Genomic DNA, 20790 nt, shown 5'->3' with positions numbered 1-20790 from the left:
AGCTCAGCCCTTTCTGGGAGTATGCCCTAATTTTTTAGGGCTATTTATAAACTGTCATAGCACATCAGGTCAGTCAGGCCTGTCTGAGAGGCCAGTATCTGAGATCACAACAAAATGGTACAGAGCTCAGGCCAAGAAACTCCAGCATAAAGGTGAAAAAGCATAAGCCAGACACACAAATACAAAAAGATGCCCAAAACTATGATGCCTGAATTGTTTTAAACAGCTTATTTTCAGATCTTCTATTGCTGACAATAGAAGCAACATATTCCTGTTTTTATACAGTCAAAAGATAACATGCTATAATGGTGGTACACTGGTGTCATTAATTTACTGGCACTTGATGATTGAATGGATAACAAACAACTCACATATACAGTACCAGTAATTTGACCTTCAACTACAGATGCAACCTTCTGTTCATAAACTGTAGTTTCCAAATATATGAAGCAAATGATTTTTTTAAAAACTGTGTGTAATAAACCAGTAAACATCTGAATGTTACCTTTTTACCCAAAAAAAAAAAACCAAAAAAAACCAAAAACACAAAGAGAAGCCTAATCATTTAGGAGAGATAGCAACTGCTTTGGAAATACTTTTGTATTTGAGACCAGCACAGAAACTGCCCACTTTCAAGTTATGTTCCTGTGGAGCAAGGGTTGAGCACTGGCACAGGCCTTTAACCTCTCCTCAGTTTCTCAACAAGGACAAAGGTTTAGGCAAACACAACAGCACATAGACTTTGGTCTAAAATGAGCTAACTCTGGGCTTGGTTTAAATTGAACATGGTGGGAGAAGAAGTTGAAGATGTGCCATTGCCTGATCCATCCAAATAACAACTAGTTAGAGTTGTATTCTGTGTTGTAGCTCTTGAGCATATCACAAAAAAAGGGGGAAAACTGCCCCCCCTTGAACTACATTTTTCCTCCATCCTGTCAAAACTCAGTGTTTATTTTTAGTGTTAATCTGCAATGCAGAATACATTTCTACCAAATATTTTATCACCAGTGTAATAATCTGAATTTAACACGTTGTTTTTAATGGCATATTTGTAATTGCTTTCTGACTAACAAGAATCATAGCTATTGAAAACACCTGAAAAATACAGGACATAAGAAACTCATTCTGAATTTCACCTAAAACTCGTTCACTTCAGTTCCTACAACCTGTACTGTCCAGCTCCAGGTATTTCAAAGACTAGCAGAAGAAAGCCTTAAAGACAAATTTGCAAAATCGGAATAAGGAAAAGTAGTCCTTCTTATTATTGTTTATACTTATGGATATCTTGAGCTCAAGGAAGGTCTAGAAGACCTTAAAAAGTGTTTTAATTTGCAGGATTTGTCTATATAACTGACACATAAATATCAGATGACTTTTGACCCTACACATTTTTAACCTCAATGATGTACTGTAGCAATACATTCCATACATTAATTTGTGTACTGATGAAATATATTTCCTTTGGCCAGAAATGAATTTGTTATTTCCCAGTATAATTGACAGTTTCCTTTTCTGATGACAGCAAGGTATCTCTAACTAAGCCATTACTTCAAACAAAAAAATGTCAATATCCCTTTCACAAGATCTTTTTTACAGAGGAACAATTTCACAAATAGAAATAACTCTGCAATCACAGTAATTCATAAAGATGCTGCAATCAGTAGGAAAGATACTGACAATGCATGCACTGCACATTCTCTGCCTATGTTTCTAAACAGCAGGATTACCCTTTATGTGCCCCTGCATTAAGGCTTGAAGGGCAGAGCTCAGAGCACCTTCCTCACAGCTCAACACCCAGGCCTAGGAACAACGGGACCAGCAATACCATTATCACAAGGAATGATGATAAATACAAAGCTTTCTGAGCATGGCAGCACAGCTGTGGTATACCAGAAAGATTCATGCCTCCCTTGGTGGTTGGAACAGCTGTATGAATTAGCTATTCACTGGAGTGCTGCTCTTTTGAACTTGCCTTTATATATGATTCCTACCTGCAGAATGTCAAGTTTGAAGCAGCTGGTGTCCTCATGATGCTGTTTTATAAAAATCTGAGGTAGCACATACAAAAAACCACAACAGCAACATACAAAAAAGCCAAACAACACATGAAAATTCAGATTACTCAACTAAGTGACATAAAGAAAGAAATACAACGAACAGCCCACTTGAGATTCCAATGTAGTAATTTGATCTCTTCATCCACCATAAACTATTAGGACAGCTAAGCAAAGCATTTTCTTATATTTTTCACTGTCATGAACTGGATCTTCTGCCCTGATCTGGCCAGAGCTACTTAGAGCAGCAAAACCAAACCTCATCAGTGTGCTGGCTGGCTTCCTCTCCACCACCTGAAAACCTGGACAGGAACCACGTGACCCTCTCCTCCATTAAAAAGCTTCACATAGCCATTAATTCATCTCTTGCAATTAATGGTGTCCCTGAAATAGATTAAATATCTTGCTATCCATCTTCAAAGGTACTTTTACTTGATTTCAGCTTTTCTTGTATTGACAATTCGAAAACATGGATGGATATCTAAGTACTGCTAAAGAGATCTAGTAATTAGCTCCCTGTGTTAGCCATCAGGTTTTACTTGGGTCAAATAATCTCTCCATTTATTAGAAGAACAATTCCAGATGATTCAACAGTTTTCAAAAGATGTCTCTGATAGGCCTAATGATGAGATCACTCACACTGTTGGATTCCAAAAGGTCAGTTAATACCAGAAGACAGAAAACAACCCTCAATCTGTAGCATGCTTTCTTCCTTACAGTAATTACAATAAAGCGTGTATAGATGGTAAAATTAAATGGACACATTTTGAAAAATTAAATTTTTCCACTGTATTTTTATGATTTGTGCAAGTTAGAACTTGTTTTGTTTAAGAGGGACATAACATAGTTGCTCAAACAAAATAAACTCTGATATGTTCTATCTTATGTTTGTCCTCACCAACTTCTGAATGTGGTAGTGTACATCCATACACGTCTCTACGTGTGTCCCTCTTCCTGTTTACAATTCCCACATTAAAGCAAAATCCTGAATGACAAACTCCACTACACAAGCATCCCACTGGTATCACACAGGCTGAGCAACCATCTGATAAGCCACAGGGGCATCCTGAGCTAACTAGAAGTTATAGCAACTATAGGTGGTTGTTCTCAGGGTAGAAGCACTTCAGAACTGAAGCAGCATTGCCAAAAGGTTTTAGGTATTCTCTGACAGCCATGTCTTCAGATTTAGAGAGCTACATTCCATGTAGGGTACAGGAAATGTGTCCTACATGGAATGTAGGTCTCTAAATCTGCAAAGCTTTGTATCTACTGCAAAGCTTTGTATCTACTCCTGCTATCTGCTGCAAAGCTTTGTATCTTCTCCTGCTACCTGCATCTTAGCTACTTCATCTTCCTTTCTCCTCAAAACCCCTCTTTTCCATCTAACCTTCTCACGTTCCTCATGCCACACTTGCCTGTCCTCTCTGGTCATCTGTCAATTCCCTGTCTAACATTTCTCTTTTGGCAACTGAACTTGCCTGAGATAAAGCTTCTCTTTAGAAGCCCCACCATGCAAAGCACTGCCCATGCAAAGGCACACAATGAACAGCTCTTCTACCCAGAAATAAACTCCTTTAGAAAATGTAGCTTTTTACTGAAACTGACTTTTGGGTCTCCTTCTGACAGCGGATATCATTCCCCAAAGCAACACAGCAGAATGGCCAATATCTGTAAACTACCTTAGATCTCACAGTAACAGAAGAAAAACATCACAGTCGACTGTTTCAAGAGTGCAGTGGGGAAGCACTCTTACAGAAACTGCCACTCAGATATCACAGCTGGGTGGCAACTGCTTTGTAATCTCTGGCACAGGGCCCTCCAGTCCCAGAACCATGCAGAAAAACAGCAGCTGGCACACAAAGATCAGAAAAGTCAATATTGATTAAAATTACATTCCAATGTCAAAATTTTAAAGCCATATGAAATTTTCGGACTGTTGGACCTTGGGGGAAAAGAAGCAAAGCTGGTTTTCCAAAAAGGTTTCTGATCTCCTGGAAAGTACAAATTGGTAATGCTGTAAAATCCAACATCACAGCAAGAATGAAGTCTGCCTACTGCAGGTGCTCTCAAGCTCACCACACACAGCCCCCCCTTTTCTTACGAACCATCTGAGTGCAAATGCTCAGGAAGAACAGGACTTAACTCGAATTCTTAACAGGGTGACACACTTCACTGGAGTTAGAAGTAGATGAATATGGTAGAGATAATCTTATGACTGCCTGGCTCTAGGAAGGGCCAGGGGGCTCTGATGAATGTATTTATTGCTGTAATCTTGAGCCAAATGCCTAAGGGTGACTGCTACATCAAATCCTCTAAAGCCTGAGAAAACAGATAATCCATTGTTTAAAGATTTTAACTAAAAAAGACTAAGGTTGCAAAGCCTCAGGCAGAAAGAACAATAAAACATTAGACAGGAGAACACTTTGCATTAGTTTGCTGACCACATACTGCTGTGCTTTGCACATTATACAAGAAATAGCAGCAACTGGACCTTTATATTAAGAAAGAGCTTTTATTGAAGAAGGAAAAGAAAGGGGATTCCTCTGCCCAGTCTTACAGCTACCTGCTCCCAGATGCACTATACACCAAAGGTTTTAAACCCCAGCAGTGACTAGTTGTGCCAAATATGAGCTACATTATACAGGCACAGAATTTTTACAGCACTTGGCACTGTCTATGAATATTTAATATTGTACCACTCAAAAAAGTCAGTAGTCATGTACAACCTCTGCAGCTAGTACATTTAAAGCATGACTATGCTGGGCTAGCAGTGTAATGGGAATGCTGACCTCAGGCAAGAAGCTTACCAAGCCAAAAAATGCATTGTATGACTTGTCCCCAGGAGAGAGACAATATATCTGAGCAAGTGTAACAGGGGAAAAAGTATTGCACTCACTGCTCTCAAGGACTGCTTCCTAGAATTTGTCATTTCCAAACCCAATAATAATTAACCAACATTTCTAAGAATTTTTGTGTGACACTTTCTCATCACAGTTTAAGATGATCTTGGGTGATAGGACAAAAAATGTTCTGCACCAGTATTACCAACTCAAAGTTAGCTTCAGATCAGTATTAGTCAAAACTCATTTCTCCTTTTCTCCTGTATTCTGCGCTGATTTCCGCAGTCTCAGTGAAGCCAGCCTGACAAGCAGAAAAGAGGGATAAGAAGTCTCCTCACATTCACAGGATGAATTTCCCTGCAGTAGCAGCTTGTGCCCATAACTTTACATGAAAAAAACCTGCCAAACCCACATTTCTTCCTGCATCTCTTTTCTTTTCCTTCAAGACAGATGGAATCAAGCTAGGTAAGATTTTCTAAAAAGTATTACCTAAGGATAATTAATTTTATGAAATTGAAATTTTAAGGCTTGAGTGTTATATCCTGATGTCTGTACATACAACGTTTCAATACTTCATTTGGCTGAGAGCTCCCTCATGTTATTCTGGCTACCATGAAAGCCCTGGCATTTGTGCTCACAAGCATTGCAACCACTTCCCCAGCTCTGTCAGCAGTTTCACAGCTACACTGGAAGACACTCGTGGTTAAAGGTCATGACTGCAAATGAGGATGGAACTCCACAGAGCCCCAGGAAAAGTATCCCAGCAGAGAGAAGCTAGCAGAGACTGTGTAACACCAGAGTGAAAGAGTTGTGAACACAGAACAAAATGAGCAGCACTCTCAACACTCATTTTCAAGCTTAGTGTTACCCATCCCATCCCAGAAGATCAAGCATGAGGTTTCTAAATCACTAACCCATGAAGACCAAATAACATCTGTGTCCCCACCAAATGCTCTCTCCAGATAAAGCCTAATGACAGGGAAAACCTGGGAATCTTGCATTTGTGGTTTACACCCTAAAGCTGTATGAAGATGTGTTTGGCTGTATTTTTATTCTTTCTTCATTTTTAGAAGTACTCAGTGCACTTTAAGACCAAAGAGTTTACAGACATACCTTTCAAGAAAAGTCTGGCTTCCAGTGCAGACACTGGATCAGTTTCCACTGCCCTGTTTCCCAGCACTGCCTGGAGCTGATCTTCACCCTTGCACAGGATGCATTTCAGGAAGATATAATTGCAGGAAGGGGAAGGGGCCTGAGCACTCCCAACAATTTCAGTCCTCAAAGATCTGTCCAGAACAGTGTCATGGGACAAACTGTCTGTGCAAGGGTGCTAGAAAAAACTTGTTGAGGAAAACAGAGAAACATTGCTATTGTTTGTTTGGTTTTTTCTTTGTTTGTTTTTGGTTGGGGTTTTTTTTTCCCCAACAAAATATGGAAAAAACCAAGCCCAAGATTAATTCCACAGAAACATAACTAGTTTTCTGACATAACATGTCATGTTGTTCTGGTAAATTGCACAGGACCATAAAGATAATACAGCACTGCTCATCAGAGAAGCTGAGAATTCTTGGAGTAGATGCAAAAAAAAAAAAAAATAAAGTGCAGAACATGTGAACTCAGTGCTGGTATGCACCTTGACCAAAATGACTACTTTGCTCTTCCTCAGGACCCATTTTCACCAGAAACTGCTATTGCTATTACTTCTTCAATCTTACCCCTTAGAAGAAATCAGCGATATAAAAATTAATCCAGTGTCCAATTAGAGGTGGAAAAGAACAGGCAGCAATAAAGGACTGCAGCATGCAGCTTGGCTCTTATCCTGCTGCTTGTTTCAGGGTTTCTCATGACCACTGTTAGTTAAGGCTAATCTAGATTTAAAAACTTTGCAGGACTGATGCAGAGAGAAGTAGCACAAGACTCCTCTTCAGCTTACTCCATGTGAAACTACTGAGGTGACCATCTGGCATGTCTTTAGGTGGTCGCTCCTCTCCCCCAAAGACACCTGCCCTGGCATGCCATCAATTCATCTTATCCTCAAGGTACTCTGTGGTGTGCCACTGCAAGAGCATTTGAGCCTGTCTGGGTTTCTTACATTCATTTTCCCTTCTGGAGAATGATAACATAGCAAAAAAGGAGGTTTGTTTTTTTCTGTTATTTTAATTTCCACGTGAGTTTCCTGATCCTCCTTGCTGAGTCCTTGCACCAATACCGAGAAGCACCAGTACAGGATTGCATTGCTTTCCTCAGCAGCAGTATCAGTTTAAATGCAACCAAGAGGAGCATGTTCAAAGGGCATCCTCACCCTGTTTTCATTTAGCAATAGGAAAATGCTAGGACTAACATAAAAATAATTATACCATAGCTCTACTACGTGCAAGAGTTAACAACCCCAGAGAAACCTTATGCTCAAGACCAACTGCAATTATGACAATCCCTGAATACTAGTTTGCTCTTAACCTGCCCACATACACAGTGCAAGACCAAAAAGAACCTTCAAGCTCTGCCTGCCACCACAGGCACTGTAGCATCGCGTGTGGTTAGTGAGGAATTTGTATTTATAAGTGATGCTGGGAAAGGCAAACATCAATATTTTGTTTGAGGCAAAGCGAGTTTTCCTGCAGAAAGCTTTGTGTTTATATGTTTATGTGGACTTGGGCCATGGAAACACACCCTGTTGTTCCATGCACAGTTACAGGATACTAAAATCTAGATAGGAGCACATGATAACAGCAGCTTTCATGGTAGCCTTGACTCAGGAAAGTAGGCTCATTCACATCATGCTTTGATACAATAGAATCAGAAAAAGGACCAGATCAGAAAAAGGAACATAAAGGAAGGATATGGATAGAAGTCTCCAGACAAAACTAAATCAGGAGACAGTGACAGATCTCTGCTTATGAGGAAGATGATTATGACTCAGCCAAAAGTAAGGCACATTCATTTTGAGCTTCAGTATCACTGAGTGAATCCAGAGCATTACATTAAAAATAATGAAATTACAAGTAACAAATTAAACACATTATTTTAACCAAAATAGGGGGCAGGGGAAAGCTGAATGTTTCTGAGCTGTTCTGAACAATAGATCAGACATGGAGACTAGCAATTTGTGCCAGGCTTCAGTGCTGAAATGAATGTGCCTCCTCACAACAGCTGCACTGGGCCACAATCCCACCTTGTCCCACTGAAAAAGCAGGTTTAACACTACAGTAGTTCACATGGTTCTCCTAAAAGTGGATTCACACAGCTGATCAAGCAGGGAGCTGCAGCAGCCCTCACACACAGACACTTTGTTGATCAATACAATGTCTACACTAGTTTCTGTCTGCTCTTTTTAATACCTCTACAGCCCTCAAAAATTGAGGACAAGCAGTTTTCCAACAGTTAGGTGGTGATGATTTCAGTTCTGTAGCTCCATTGCTGAGACAAAGGATGCCACTTCAAAGACATCTCTATACTTGAAACTGACCTACACACAGGTGATGTCCAGAAAAGAAACACAAACAAAACATGGGGGATGACAGATGCAAGATGATGACATTTTAAGGGGTTAGGCAAAACACCCTAAAATTTTCTCCACTAAAATTTCTGCCTTTTATTAAACTGCACAAGAGTTCCCAGTCTTGCTGTGCTCCTTGCTCATCTTGGGCCATTAAATACTAAGAGGTATTCAACTTGCTGTGAAATGACATCATTCATCTCAGTCCTGTTATGTGCCACTGTGCTGGGCCACTCCAAACCTGACCTCACCATCTGGTCAAGGTTAAGCTTCCAGCAGTGCAAAACCCAGACTGTGCAGGACAGAAACTGGTCTCTTGACAGAAAAAAGTCATTGGGCAGTACCTGACATTTTGACATTCTCCTCACTTCGAGTCAACTACAATCTCTGCAGCTAGATTTTGAATCAAAGACCCACCCATGATTTGGTCTCACTTCTCAGGGACAGGATGGCTGTCCAGGACCACTGTAAGGTCCTGGTTACCACTTACAATGGAATCCTGTCTGTTGAACAACTTAATCTCAGAGGCATGGGCAAAGACAATCGACAGCTGCAGAACAAGCCCTAACACTGAGCACTTGCAAAAGCTTTCAGAATAAAGTGTGAGTGGCACAGAATCCCCGTGTAAGCATTAGCTTAAAAAGATAAATGTACAGAAAAAACATTCTAAATATGGAAAAGGTAGTTAAGATAAGAATAGGCAAATTTACATAATTAATAGTGACAATATTAAAAATGCTACACTGAAAAGCAGTCCAGGACTACAAGCAAGGTAGTTGTCACTCTGGAAGGTGTTCAACTCAGCTTCTGCTCAGATATTTATCCTGCTGACATTCTCTACATCTGGAGTGACATTCTCAGTTTTTAATATATTCAGTGGAAAAGCAAAAAAAGAATTCCCAGCAAGTGATTCACCTCAATAAATGTGGACATGTACTTTAGGGTAGATTTAGAAATGAACAGTGCCCAAACATACCCTTAACATAAAGGGAACTTACAGTGCCCAGCTCAGTTGTGGACACTTGAGCTGTATTTACATACTATATTTTCACATGTAACCAGATGAGTCCAACTCTCATTATCCAAGAGAAGCTAGACTTCTCTTCTGACTCTTTTAAAAGCCCGTTGTAATACAAAATTTTCCATTTACCTTAAAGTACCAGTAAGGGCTGAAGGGCTAATGCAAAGTCATTCAGTAAGAGGTTCTTAAAACAAAAATAGACATTTGTAAATGTTCTGTGGTTCTTCTAACCTTTCTGAAGTAAATCTCAAGTTCCTCTGCTTTTCTAAATTTTACTCTGTTACTCACAATGCAGAACAGCTAAGGCCTATCATTCCACTGTTTCCTTTGAGGAATTAATACCAAAGTGATTGAAAATGTGAAAGTTAAGATCTGTTGAAGAGCTCTAAAAATCCACGTGCAAGCTCTGATTTTACTTCAGAAGTACTGCCAAGCAAATTAGCATTACTTAAAGACAAGCTTAAAGACCAATAAAATATTAGGCTAATGGAATCATCTGGAACTGTAAAACTAAATACCATCAAAGGAAAACAAGTTGCTCCATCAGCTAATCTAATGGTCCTGACACAGGAGCCTCCCAACACAAACCACTCAGGAGTGTGATATTCTTGGAGAGTTCCTAACACAGGATTGAAGGATGTAGGAGACTGGAGAAACAAAGGGAAGCGTAAGGACGGGGTTGTATGCTTTCAAAGAGACTGACCAGATGGCAGACCAGGACTGGAAAAAGAGATTAAGTAGGGATAAAATTGTCATTTTGCTGTCCCTCTTTACTCCTTCCCTCTTCCATCAGTTATGCCAACCCAGCTCCCAATCCAACAACTGAATACAGAGAAAAAACACACATCAATAAAAAAAATCAGCAGTGACCCCTGGCTCTGGAGAGGGCTATGACTTGCTGGTGTGCCATCTAACACATGCAGCTTTATGACCTACTCTCTCCCCTACCATGGAAACCCTCCCTGAGGAGGCACCCTGCTCTTGTGAGCTGCTGTACTGGATGGGGAGGTAAGAGAGGAGGGGACAGACTCTGCTGTCTCTTGCTTTACTGAGAACGCCCTGGACAATCTTTTCTACTAATGGAGATATTTCTAAAGGGGAAATAAAAAGAATTCAGAATAATGCACTACAGTATTGAGAGAAAACAGATCAGTACTAGTGCAGTACAACTGTATCCCACAGCCCCTCACTTCCATTCCACACTCAAAACACGACAAAATGCTGTAGATGTTAAGTGCAGAGTGAGACACCCAAAGCACAGGGACTAGCAGCACTAGGACCTGCACAAGCCCTGTACACTGAGCAAAGGACAAAATCTATCTCCCCTTCTTCTACCTCCTTTGACTTTGGAGAAAAAAATATGAACATTGGTATCTAACTGCTGTTACTTTTAATGCATAACTTCATGATTTGTATTTAATGACAAATATAAAGTTCACTTAACAGAAAGAAGAGGGCACTATCACAGACTACGTTAAGGTGGTAACATTTCAGCCTGAGAAGAGCTGCAAGCACTGTTGATACTCCACATCTGCAACCCCAGCAGGAAGAATGGCTGTGGTTACACACAGCTACAAACACATTTGGAAGAGACAGGTATTTCCAAACACCTTCTTGGTGTTGCTAGTATATAAGCAAGTGCTGCATGAAGCTGTCCTTTTTCTTTTTTATTTTCCTTGACAAATTTAAAAGCAGGCTGAGCCTATATAGAGAGAGCATGTGCCCATCCCTTCTCCTTGTTTGAAGAGTTTGGGCAGCTTTAGAAAACAAGCGAACAGCAAATCCCACTTCTGTGAAAACAGATCTTGTTACACTGCCCAGCATAAGCCACAAATATTTTGAGAAGGTCCAAACTGCACTTACAGTCTTACCAAATCCCTCACATTCACTGATAAATCAGTTAGCTTACTAAAAAATATTAGAGCAGGCAAGAACGTGATGGAGAGTATCTTCCTGGTGCAGAGGATTAATTCATCACTCATGTCTAGAGAGTTCTACTGCATTTTTAACAGAGCACATATGGATTGAGTCCAGTGATCTATATAATTTTCTTTCAGGATATGGGTCTATATTGAAAAACAGTCCCCAAACAGCAACTGTCAGAGGACAAAGACCTTCAAAAATCATTATTCAGGAAGAACAGGTACGGCTCTGATCTGTCCACTTCACTAAATCTTTCAGTGGTGATTTAAGCTATAACTGTGCTCCACAGCTCTACTGGAGATTCCTGCTTCCAGAGCAGGATCAGCAAAGCCAAAGGTCTGTCTGCACCTTCACTGATACACCATGCAGTCTGCCATCTCCAGCAGCTGAAGCAGAGGCACATGGTCCCTTCTGATTCTACTGTAGTGGGAAAACTGCCAGTGTAAAGCAGAGGGTACAGCACAAAAAAGAAAAAGCCCAGACTTCGAGCCTTTCAGAGCTGATGCCAGAAGAGCCAGCGATCAGGTGGGAGCTGCACAGCGCATGGTGCCTGCAGACTGCGCTGCTACAGGCCAGAGGTGAAGTGCTCAGCACAGGCATAATGAAATACAGAGCTTCACCTCTGTGCATTATGTTCAATTAACCAAAGCAACAGTGTTCAGCAAAGTCACAGGGAATTTTCTAAAGACAGCTAATGTTGCTTTGGGCCTTGTAAAAATGTGCTCCCAGTACTTGCCTTTCACCACCCCTGTACTGCTCAAAGCCTGTCATCAGAAAACAGCAGCAACTTGGATGTGCTTGCCTTGAAACAAAGAGATTGGAAAGACAGCTAGAAAGGAAAAAATTGAACTCAAAGACCCCTGCATCAGCAAAGCAAGAATAAAACGAGAGAAGCAGAGAGAGCAAACAGGAGCATTCCTCCCAGTTATCTCCAGAATCCAGGACAAACCCTGCTCTCATGCCCAGCGCCACCACCACTGACTGCCTGTGTGCTGCTGCTGCAGCATCACTGCCTTACACCCACCAACTCCACTGCAGCTGCCTGTTGAGCTGGAAATTTGATACACTGCAAAGGCTGCTGACAGCCAGAGGCTGCTCCCCTGTCTATAAAATATCCTGTAATAAATTACATTACAGACTAGGGAAAAGGATTCGGAAGAGCAAGAATTAAAACACAACCTTATGAGAGCTAAATGAGACCAATTAAAGGAGATTTGCTACGAGTGCTGAGGGATTTTGACCTGAGCTGTAATCAGGGATGGATATGCATTCTTTTAAAAGAGGAAAATGAGCAAGAGATCATGTGTAAACAACTCTGCCAATTAAAATGAAATGGATTATCTTATCTGTGCAGCTCTGCTCAGAGAATCCCCACATACTCCAGATATACCACAGAGAGACCTGAGAGTCAGATCTCGGTCCTCTGAAACAAGGCTCAGTGATGGGGAGATAGGCTGTGGTTCAGGGCACATCAAAATCTTAGCTGCATTTGGTTATTTCCCCTTCCTCCGTTAAAACAAAACAAAAAAAAAAACCAAAAAGACCCCCATGGAATTACAAATGTAAATACAAAAGTAGGCTCAAGCTATTTTTACCAGACCCCTACATGAATTCTGATGCAGATCAGACTGAAGGTTGGGCACAACAGTGAAACGTGCTTTATGCAAAATCCATGTAGCAGATCCCACCATCACTGCACTACTGGATGCTGCTGGGAGACCCAGCTTGCCCAGGCACATGCTCACATCCTGATAAACAATTGCACATATTATACCATACCTCAAAACACTGACTCTCAATTTTTCTGCATCATAATCTCATTTTGCTGCCAGATTGCCCCCCACTCTCCATTCTGACATCCAGTCTGAGAACCCATACCAAAAGCAAAAGTAATTTCCGCAACTGAAGCAAAAAATTTAATATGGACAGATGTACCACTACTCCTGCTCTGTGTCCTTGCTTGCAGCTCATTCTGAGCTGTATCTTTTGTTGAAAATCCCAGTTCTTCATAGTTCATATATACATGCAAAACCACAGTTTTACAAAGAATGAACAAATACTGAAACAGAGGAAGAGAAGACCCATTACAAAACCATATTCAAGAAGCAGCAAGGAAAACACTACCATGTGCTTAGGGGAGAACAAAAACTAAAAGGGAAGAACAAACAAAGAGAGGAATTTAGGATAAGGAAGAAAAATTTAAGAAGCAGCTACTGAACAAGATAATAACCATAAGAGATATGTACTTGTTCACAGCTGCTGACAGGAGAAAGTTTTTAGACCGTTTTATGCTGGTTGCCAGACTTAAGCACAAAGATTTTCCACTGGCTCAAAACTGATCTACTGGAGTCTGGCTGGTTTCGGAACCAACAATCTCAACACATCACAATCACTTTTGTGCAGGGTGAAGAACTAACTAAAATGCCTTTCTATGTCCATTCTGTCAGCAGATCAGTGATCTCAGCGCCATGAAAACAGCTGCACTGAGAAGCCCAATGAAGAAATACTGCACAAACCCACTGTGGATGGAGCACCGCACGTGTCTTTGTGCAGCACTTCTAGAGAGCTTGGCTTTGGGATCACTGTCCAGGTGCCGAGCCAGCTCACATGGGCAATCAATGTCAGCACGTGTAGATACCCAGGCCAATGAACTCTTGGTTTGATGCTAAGCTTCTAATTTTTTCTGGCTCTTGGGGTGTTTTCATACATGACGTGTCCCTCTATACCGCCATCATCCAAAATTTCTCAGCCCAATTACCACAGATAATTGACTGCACATAACCTGAACAATCCATCAGAAGTTTCTAGTTTACCTCTGCCACAAAGGGCAAAGTTACATTTCCTAATGAGAAATGCACATACTATTAACAACTCTGAATACTTCCTTGGCAAAATTGGTCACAAAGGATCCCAGTGTGGAGTAGCTTAACCTGTGGCTGAATTCAGAGGTCTGACATTTGCTCACTTCTAATTCAGGCAACACACTTTACTCACTCTTGCATAAGCAAACAGGGATGTCTCATGCTTTTATTTATCACCTTGCCTCTGTAAAAATGTTTTAACAACTAAAATATGATGGGAAATACTACAGGAGCGATTCCTCATGTTCCATCAGCTTTCTCTATGTAATTTTTGTTGTGTCTTTATAATACCACAACTGTGCCCGCGGTTGGCCTGCCCTGAGCGCAGCCCCCAGAGAGCAGCGTGTGCAGCACGGGCAGTGCAGCCGCAGCCTCGCCACGGGGACAGGAGCATCCCCTGCCCCGGTGCACGCCGACTACTCGGGCGCCGGTCCCGCCGTACTCCGCAGCCTCGGCGCCTGCAACGCGACGCCGTGGGGTAAACAAAGCTGGAGCGAGGCCGGGAGCGCAGCTCCGGCCCAGGACCCCGCTCCCCGCCGGCGGCCGGAGCACGGGGGCTCCGAGGGGCGGCAGCCGCGATGGGGCAGGGGTTGCCGCTCCCAGCCGCGTGTCGCGGACCCAGCACCCGACGAAGGCAGCCGTGAAAGGCTGCGAAACCTTCGGCCCCGGGCACGGCCGGCAACGGAGCACCGTGCAGGGGCACGGGTCCCCCGGAGTGGGCTCCCAGCGGGGTCCCCCAGCCGCACAGGTGGCTCCGGGGCGGGGGGCAGCGCCCTCCGCACCGCCCGCCCGCCCCCCCCCCGCCTCCTCCAACGCTCCGGCCGCCCCTCACAGACCGCCCGCACCCGTGACCATCGCCCCCGGCCGGCACAACTTCCCCCGGCCCCGCTCGCTCAGCCCCGCCGCCCTCCGAGCCGGAGCGGGCCGGGCCGCCGCCACCGCGCTGCCCTCCTCCTCCACCTCACCTGCCGCAAGGAGGCCCCGCCGGGCGGGCAGGGCACGGGTCCCGGAGGGAGAGCGGACGGGCGTCCCCCGGCGCCGCGAGCAGCGCTCAGGCCGGTCGCGGCCCGCCGGCTCCGGGGCGCTGCGCGTCCGTCCGGCCGCTGGGGGAGCCGCCGCCGCCGCCGCGCTGCCCGGCCGCCATCTTCCGCTGGGAGGGAGGGACGGAGGGAGGGAGGGGCGCGGGGCCCCGCCCGCCGGCAGCGCCGGGCTGGGCTCGGGCCGGGGTCCCGCGGACCGGCCGCGCCCCGCACGCCAACACGTGGCCGGGGCTTCCCCGTGGCCCCGGTGCTGCCCGGCACGGTCGCGGCCGCCGCGCTCCCGGGTGGGATGCCCAGGAAAGCAGTAGGTAGGGATTGCCGCTGCTGTGACATCCCCGGCAGCTGCCTCCCAAGAAACACAAACACGCACGGTGCAATTTGCTACGTTAAAGCGGTGGAGGAAACTGTACTAGGAAGCCAGAATGGGATGTGAAGCCACATCACAGAAACATTTATTCTCAGGGGAGGCTGGAGGAGTGGCCAGCAGTCCGGGAGTGCTATTGCACGGTCCTGCTTTTGGATCAGCTCTGGAGAAAGAACCCACCGCGCTGCAGAGAGTGAACATTTGGGACAGGTTAACATAACTGGGACCTGGAGCAGTCAAAAGCGATAGAAGGGAAAGCACAGGCAAAGCAGGTGCTCAGGGAATAAGGCCTCATGTTGGCAAAGTACTGCTTCCCATCCTGCTGATCACCTTGTGAATAACTCTCAGAAAACCCTTTGAATAACTCTAAAAAGGCAATGCAACATATAGATTTAACGTACAGCAAGATGCTCCTCTATTAAAAAGTTTGAAAAGCTCAAAAATCATGGTTTATGGACACATTTATAGAGGATTTTTCATCTTCAGCTAATCAATTTGCACCTGAAGCACTGACCAGACTTTTGCAAGCCTGTTAAGCCCATGTTAGCAGGTGAATCAAATAACTGAAGAAAAACAGACAAAGCTATGAGCAATCATATCTTAGCATGCTTCAAAAGCCTGTTCTGCCTCTGGCTGACAGCACCCCCACCTCAGCAGAGGTGGATGAGGCAGCTGCTCCCACCACCTGCCGGCCCATCTCACAGGTCTGTGCTGCCAAAATCCCCAGCAGCACATATTTAACACGTGATTGCATTTCTGTTGAGTTAACCCAAACACGTGCCACAGTGCTCACATCAGATTAATATCACTCCCCTGCCTGCAGCCGTCCCAAAGCTAGTGTGGCAGCAACAGGTGATGCCCAGTCTAGCACAGACCTTGCACTTTCCAAAAGAGCTGATCAAATCTGAGCCAACAGAGGGACTATGGACTACGTGGCAGCTCAGAACTTTGTGTCATGTGCTTGTAGCATTTATCATCCAGTACTACATTCTGTGAAATGGGATTTATCATTTCAAAGTACAATTTGATCGTCTGGTTAAAAAAAAAAAATTTCTTCCTCAGCCCAACCTATCTCAGTTACAGCGAGGGAGGGAGATCAGTGACAGGAGGGTATTTTGTACACTATAGTTTGCTATACAGGCAGAAGAGTATCAGCTTAAAACTCTAGCTAAATGTGCCATGGAAGAAACTACCCCAAAATATGCCCCATCTCTCCAAACCCCTCCTCAAACCACCAGCACAGAATTCACCTACTTTCCTTCTCATTTCACCACAAAATAACTCTCCATCCCACTGTCCTCACTGCCTTTCTAGCTACCTCATATGTAACTTCCTCTACTCACTTGCAAGACACCTTCAACCCCATCTTGCATCTCCACTCTCTTCCTCACACTCCAACCCATTCTGAGTGCTTGGCTTTATGACTCCCATCTTCCAGCTTACCATATTGCTCTGTGCCTACCTCACTTAGCATGTGCTATCCCTGGTAACATTGCACTTCACTGAAGCAATTTCTCTTTCTTAAGGTCACATAAACCATCTTTGCCTGGATATTCCGTTTAATGGCTCAGGCCTGTTTCTTCCCAAAGGGAAAGTTGAAGTAGAATGAAATGTCTTGCTGTTTCCGTTGAGGCTCAATATAGTCTTTGTAATAGGGATGGAAGATTTTTACTGATATTATAATAGATTAGAAGGTGTTAAAACTTGCTAACTTACCATATATAGAACAATTTCAGCATTAATACTTTTTGAAATGAACCAGACTGAAATCTGTTTACAATTCTTAAAAACATTTAAGACTATCTATACCAAGTTTGGGCCTTTTTTATACAAGAAAAATATGCTAAATCTAAAGCAATGAATTTCAAATGTCACTTTAATAGAACATATCCTTTTCTGTATAAGTATTTTTTTCAGTTTATTTTGAACTAGACATGTAGCAAGAAACAAACAAACAAACGCTTTCTGGAGCAGGAACAACCATACGGCAGTAGCACTGCTCTGACTCTGATGTAACCTGTAGCATGTTCCAATGTAAACAAGCCTCTGAAGCAGAGCCCTGGTGCCATTTTTGCAGGCTGTCCTCTGTTGGTACGAGCACTACTCTTTCCCACAGATGCATGAAGGAGAAATAAACCATGATGAGACAGTATTTCATTGCAAGTACTGGCCAAAACCCAAGTCTGCCAACATGCAGTCGTATGATGCATTAGCAAAATGGTTTTCTGTGAATAAATGTCATCCTGCCCATCCATTCACAGATAATTATGGTAAAATTATATAAATTGTAACAAATTAGGCACAGCCACCTTTCCCTCTCCCCATCCGCCAGTGCTTCAGAGGACTCTCCTGTAGCACAAGAAACCTTCAGAATGAGATTTTATTAACTTAATTATATTCATCCTTTCCTTGTAGCCAGTCTGCCTTAAAAACCACAAACATATGCATTTTTGTTTTCTAATACTTGTTAAGTACATAAGAAATTGGCTTAAAATTCTTTAGAGCACTACACACCAACCAGTAAATTTCTATTCCTTACCAGCCAGCAAAGAGGTGGTGAGGAGTTCTGGCAGGTGAGGAGTTCTCAGGCATCAAGGATCTCAAGGGAAAAATTCATAATCCTCCACTCAAGCTGCTTTAAGTGCCCCCAAAGGATCACCTTTCTCTACTCTTAAATAAATGTATACCAAACCCAAATAAACAAGCATTCCAGGTGCGTTAATCTGCAGTCCCAAATCTTTCAAATTCTCAGGCAAAAAAAATCACCTGTGATGTGCAGCAGCAAGACCACCTTAGCCTCTCTGCAGCACTGTCCATCAGTCTCTTACAGCAGTTTCTACAGAGGCCAGGCTTATTATCTGCATGGACAAATGGGAAAGCTGAAGCACAGAGCACATACCTGGCTTATCTGCAGTCACCCTGCAAAGCCATAGCAAACTTAAAACCAGATCACAAATCCAATCATTAGTAAAATGCTCTGTTTGGTTTTCTATGTTATCAATTACCCATAAGTAAGAGGTAACAATTTTCATAGTAAAATTGAAAGGATATTAACATTCCAGGTCCAGTTCTGCTTATATTCTCATATTCATATTTACATTCAGGGCCCAGTGCTGTTCATACCTCTCCCCACATCTCATAGATACTGTAAGCACAGGAGCATCCTGCCAGGCCTTTGTGTCACTAGCCCAGCAAGTGAGGGCAGAGCAATCCTAGTTTAAAAGCAAATCTATTTGGGCATAAATAAAAGCTACCATCAATTACAAGTCTCCCACAGAGTAATCCACCTGTGTATACAATCATGCATGTACATAAATTGGAAGGGAACTTAAAAAACCACGTTCCGACACTCATCTTTGGTAGGAAGATAGCAAAACTTCATCTAACAGGATGAACAGATTTTAAACAGCTATAGCAGAGTGGGAAGTAAGGTTCTGGGACGATCCCTGTTTGATAGCTCAATACTGGAGCTATTACAATGCAGGGAAGTATCATTCCTAATCCCTGCTGTCAGCTCAAACATAAGACATAAAACAGGCACCATATATATGCTACACTAAATATTCTTTACCTGAGTGTTAGTCTGACTATTTTGCTTTCAGCAAGTGTTTAAATTACTCTTATCCTGGTTAAAAGGGTTCCTAAAAACACGGGATATCGCCACTAATTTTATGAGTACCTTCCTAGTCCTTATCGGCTCATATTGCTACATATCTTCAAAGATCATCAAGACAGGATTAACTGCTTCAGAAGAAATCTTACCTGATGAACGCTCCTGCCTCCTATGTCAGAAATGAGAGCAGAACGTCTCTTTGCTCCCCAAATAGCAGGAGCCATTTCTTCCGGGCACGAGCAGATTGCCTTTAGTCCCAGTAAAACGGACTATAAAACTCTTACCTTCTCCCTTTAAACACTAAGGAGAGTTTTTTTTTCCTCCTGTTTCATCAGGCAGCAAAAGTAATCATCTCTCTAAGCAGCACCAGCTGACACCTATTTACTGGGTAATTGCTGCAGTTAAAGGGGATTAAGCACAATGAACTCGCTTTCAGCGATAAGGCAAAGCCACTCCCTCCCCTTCGCCACTTCCCAGACACACCTGGGAAGAGCTCAAGGGAACGGAGGCCCGCCGGGCCTGCCAAATGGGGGCCGCGTGCTGGCTAGAGCCCCTTTGCTGCAGCCAGCGCCAAAAGGAGATGTGTGTGCCCCGCACAGTGACAGCAGTGACTGTGATGGACAGGAGATGTGTGTGCCCCGCACAATGACAGCAGTGACTGTGATGGACAGGAGATGTGTGTGCCCCGCACAAAATGACAGCAGTGACTGTGATGGACAGGAGATGTGTGTGCCCCGCACAATGACACCAGTGACTGTGATGGACAGGAGATGTGTCCCCACACAGTGACAGCAGTGACTGTGCCGCACGCGAGGCCCGTGGGCAGCCCAGGCGGAGAAGGCCCCGAGCGCCCCCGGCCCAGCCGTGCTGGGCAGGGCTCGGCAGAGGGCTCGGGCAGCGCCTGCTGAGCCTCGGCTCAGCCACCTGCCCTCAGGAGCAGCTGAGATTGCAGGGTGGGAATAACCGAGAAAGGGCAAAGCAGCAAAGGCCTGAGCGGAACAAAGCCCACCTCGTGGGGCATACGTGAAATGATAACAACGAGAGGCAGTATAAAAACAAAATTAGTTTCCAACTAATTTTTAACTTAAGAAATGATACTTACACTGCTAGACCTGACAAGTTCTGTGCCTCTGCAGAAGCATCCCAGCTAGGACACAACATACACTAGTTAATAAATAACTAAATCACAACTTGAGATCAGCTGTTTACATCAGGCAAACCAAATAGCAGGATAGCTTCTCCCACAAGAATAATATTAAATAATGTTGAGGAAAACAAAGACCAGGAAAGGAAGTAATAGCATTGATTTGCCAAGGATCAGGCTATTTGGAACAAAAGCAGAATTTCCCTGTTATCCCTAGTCTGTCAGGGAAATGCCATAAAGGTAATTTTAACAGGTTCTGTCATCCTTTTGTTTTTAATGCTAGTATTCTCCCCCCTTTTAGGTATGGTCCCACTTAACTTTTTAAACATTACATTTTTAAATGACACAGGAAAAAACACCTCCTCTGTCAATTGATTCTTATCCCAGAAGTACCAACTTCATATTGCTCAGGAGAATAATGTGACACTCCAAAC

General features: G+C 43.5%; 1 protein-coding gene across 2 annotated transcripts in view; it reads right to left on the bottom strand.

The window, feature by feature from the left end:
* NDST2 (N-deacetylase and N-sulfotransferase 2) overlaps positions 1 to 15368 on the bottom strand; it is a 123883-nt gene extending 108515 nt beyond the window's left edge. For both annotated transcript variants that reach the window (XM_071438896.1, XM_071438897.1), the window contains exon 1: positions 15161 to 15368. The gene's annotated coding sequence lies outside the window, so the exon portion shown is untranslated. The remainder of the gene's footprint in view (positions 1 to 15160) is intronic.
* Positions 15369 to 20790: the final 5422 nt, after the last annotated feature.

Source organism: Agelaius tricolor, unplaced genomic scaffold (assembly GCF_023055355.1).
Source record: "Agelaius tricolor isolate 1412-34295 unplaced genomic scaffold, bAgeTri1.0.p SCAF_13, whole genome shotgun sequence".
NCBI lineage: Eukaryota > Metazoa > Chordata > Aves > Passeriformes > Icteridae > Agelaius > Agelaius tricolor.
Note: the sequence above shows the minus strand (reverse complement) of the source record. Positions and strands in the feature narration are given on the sequence as shown.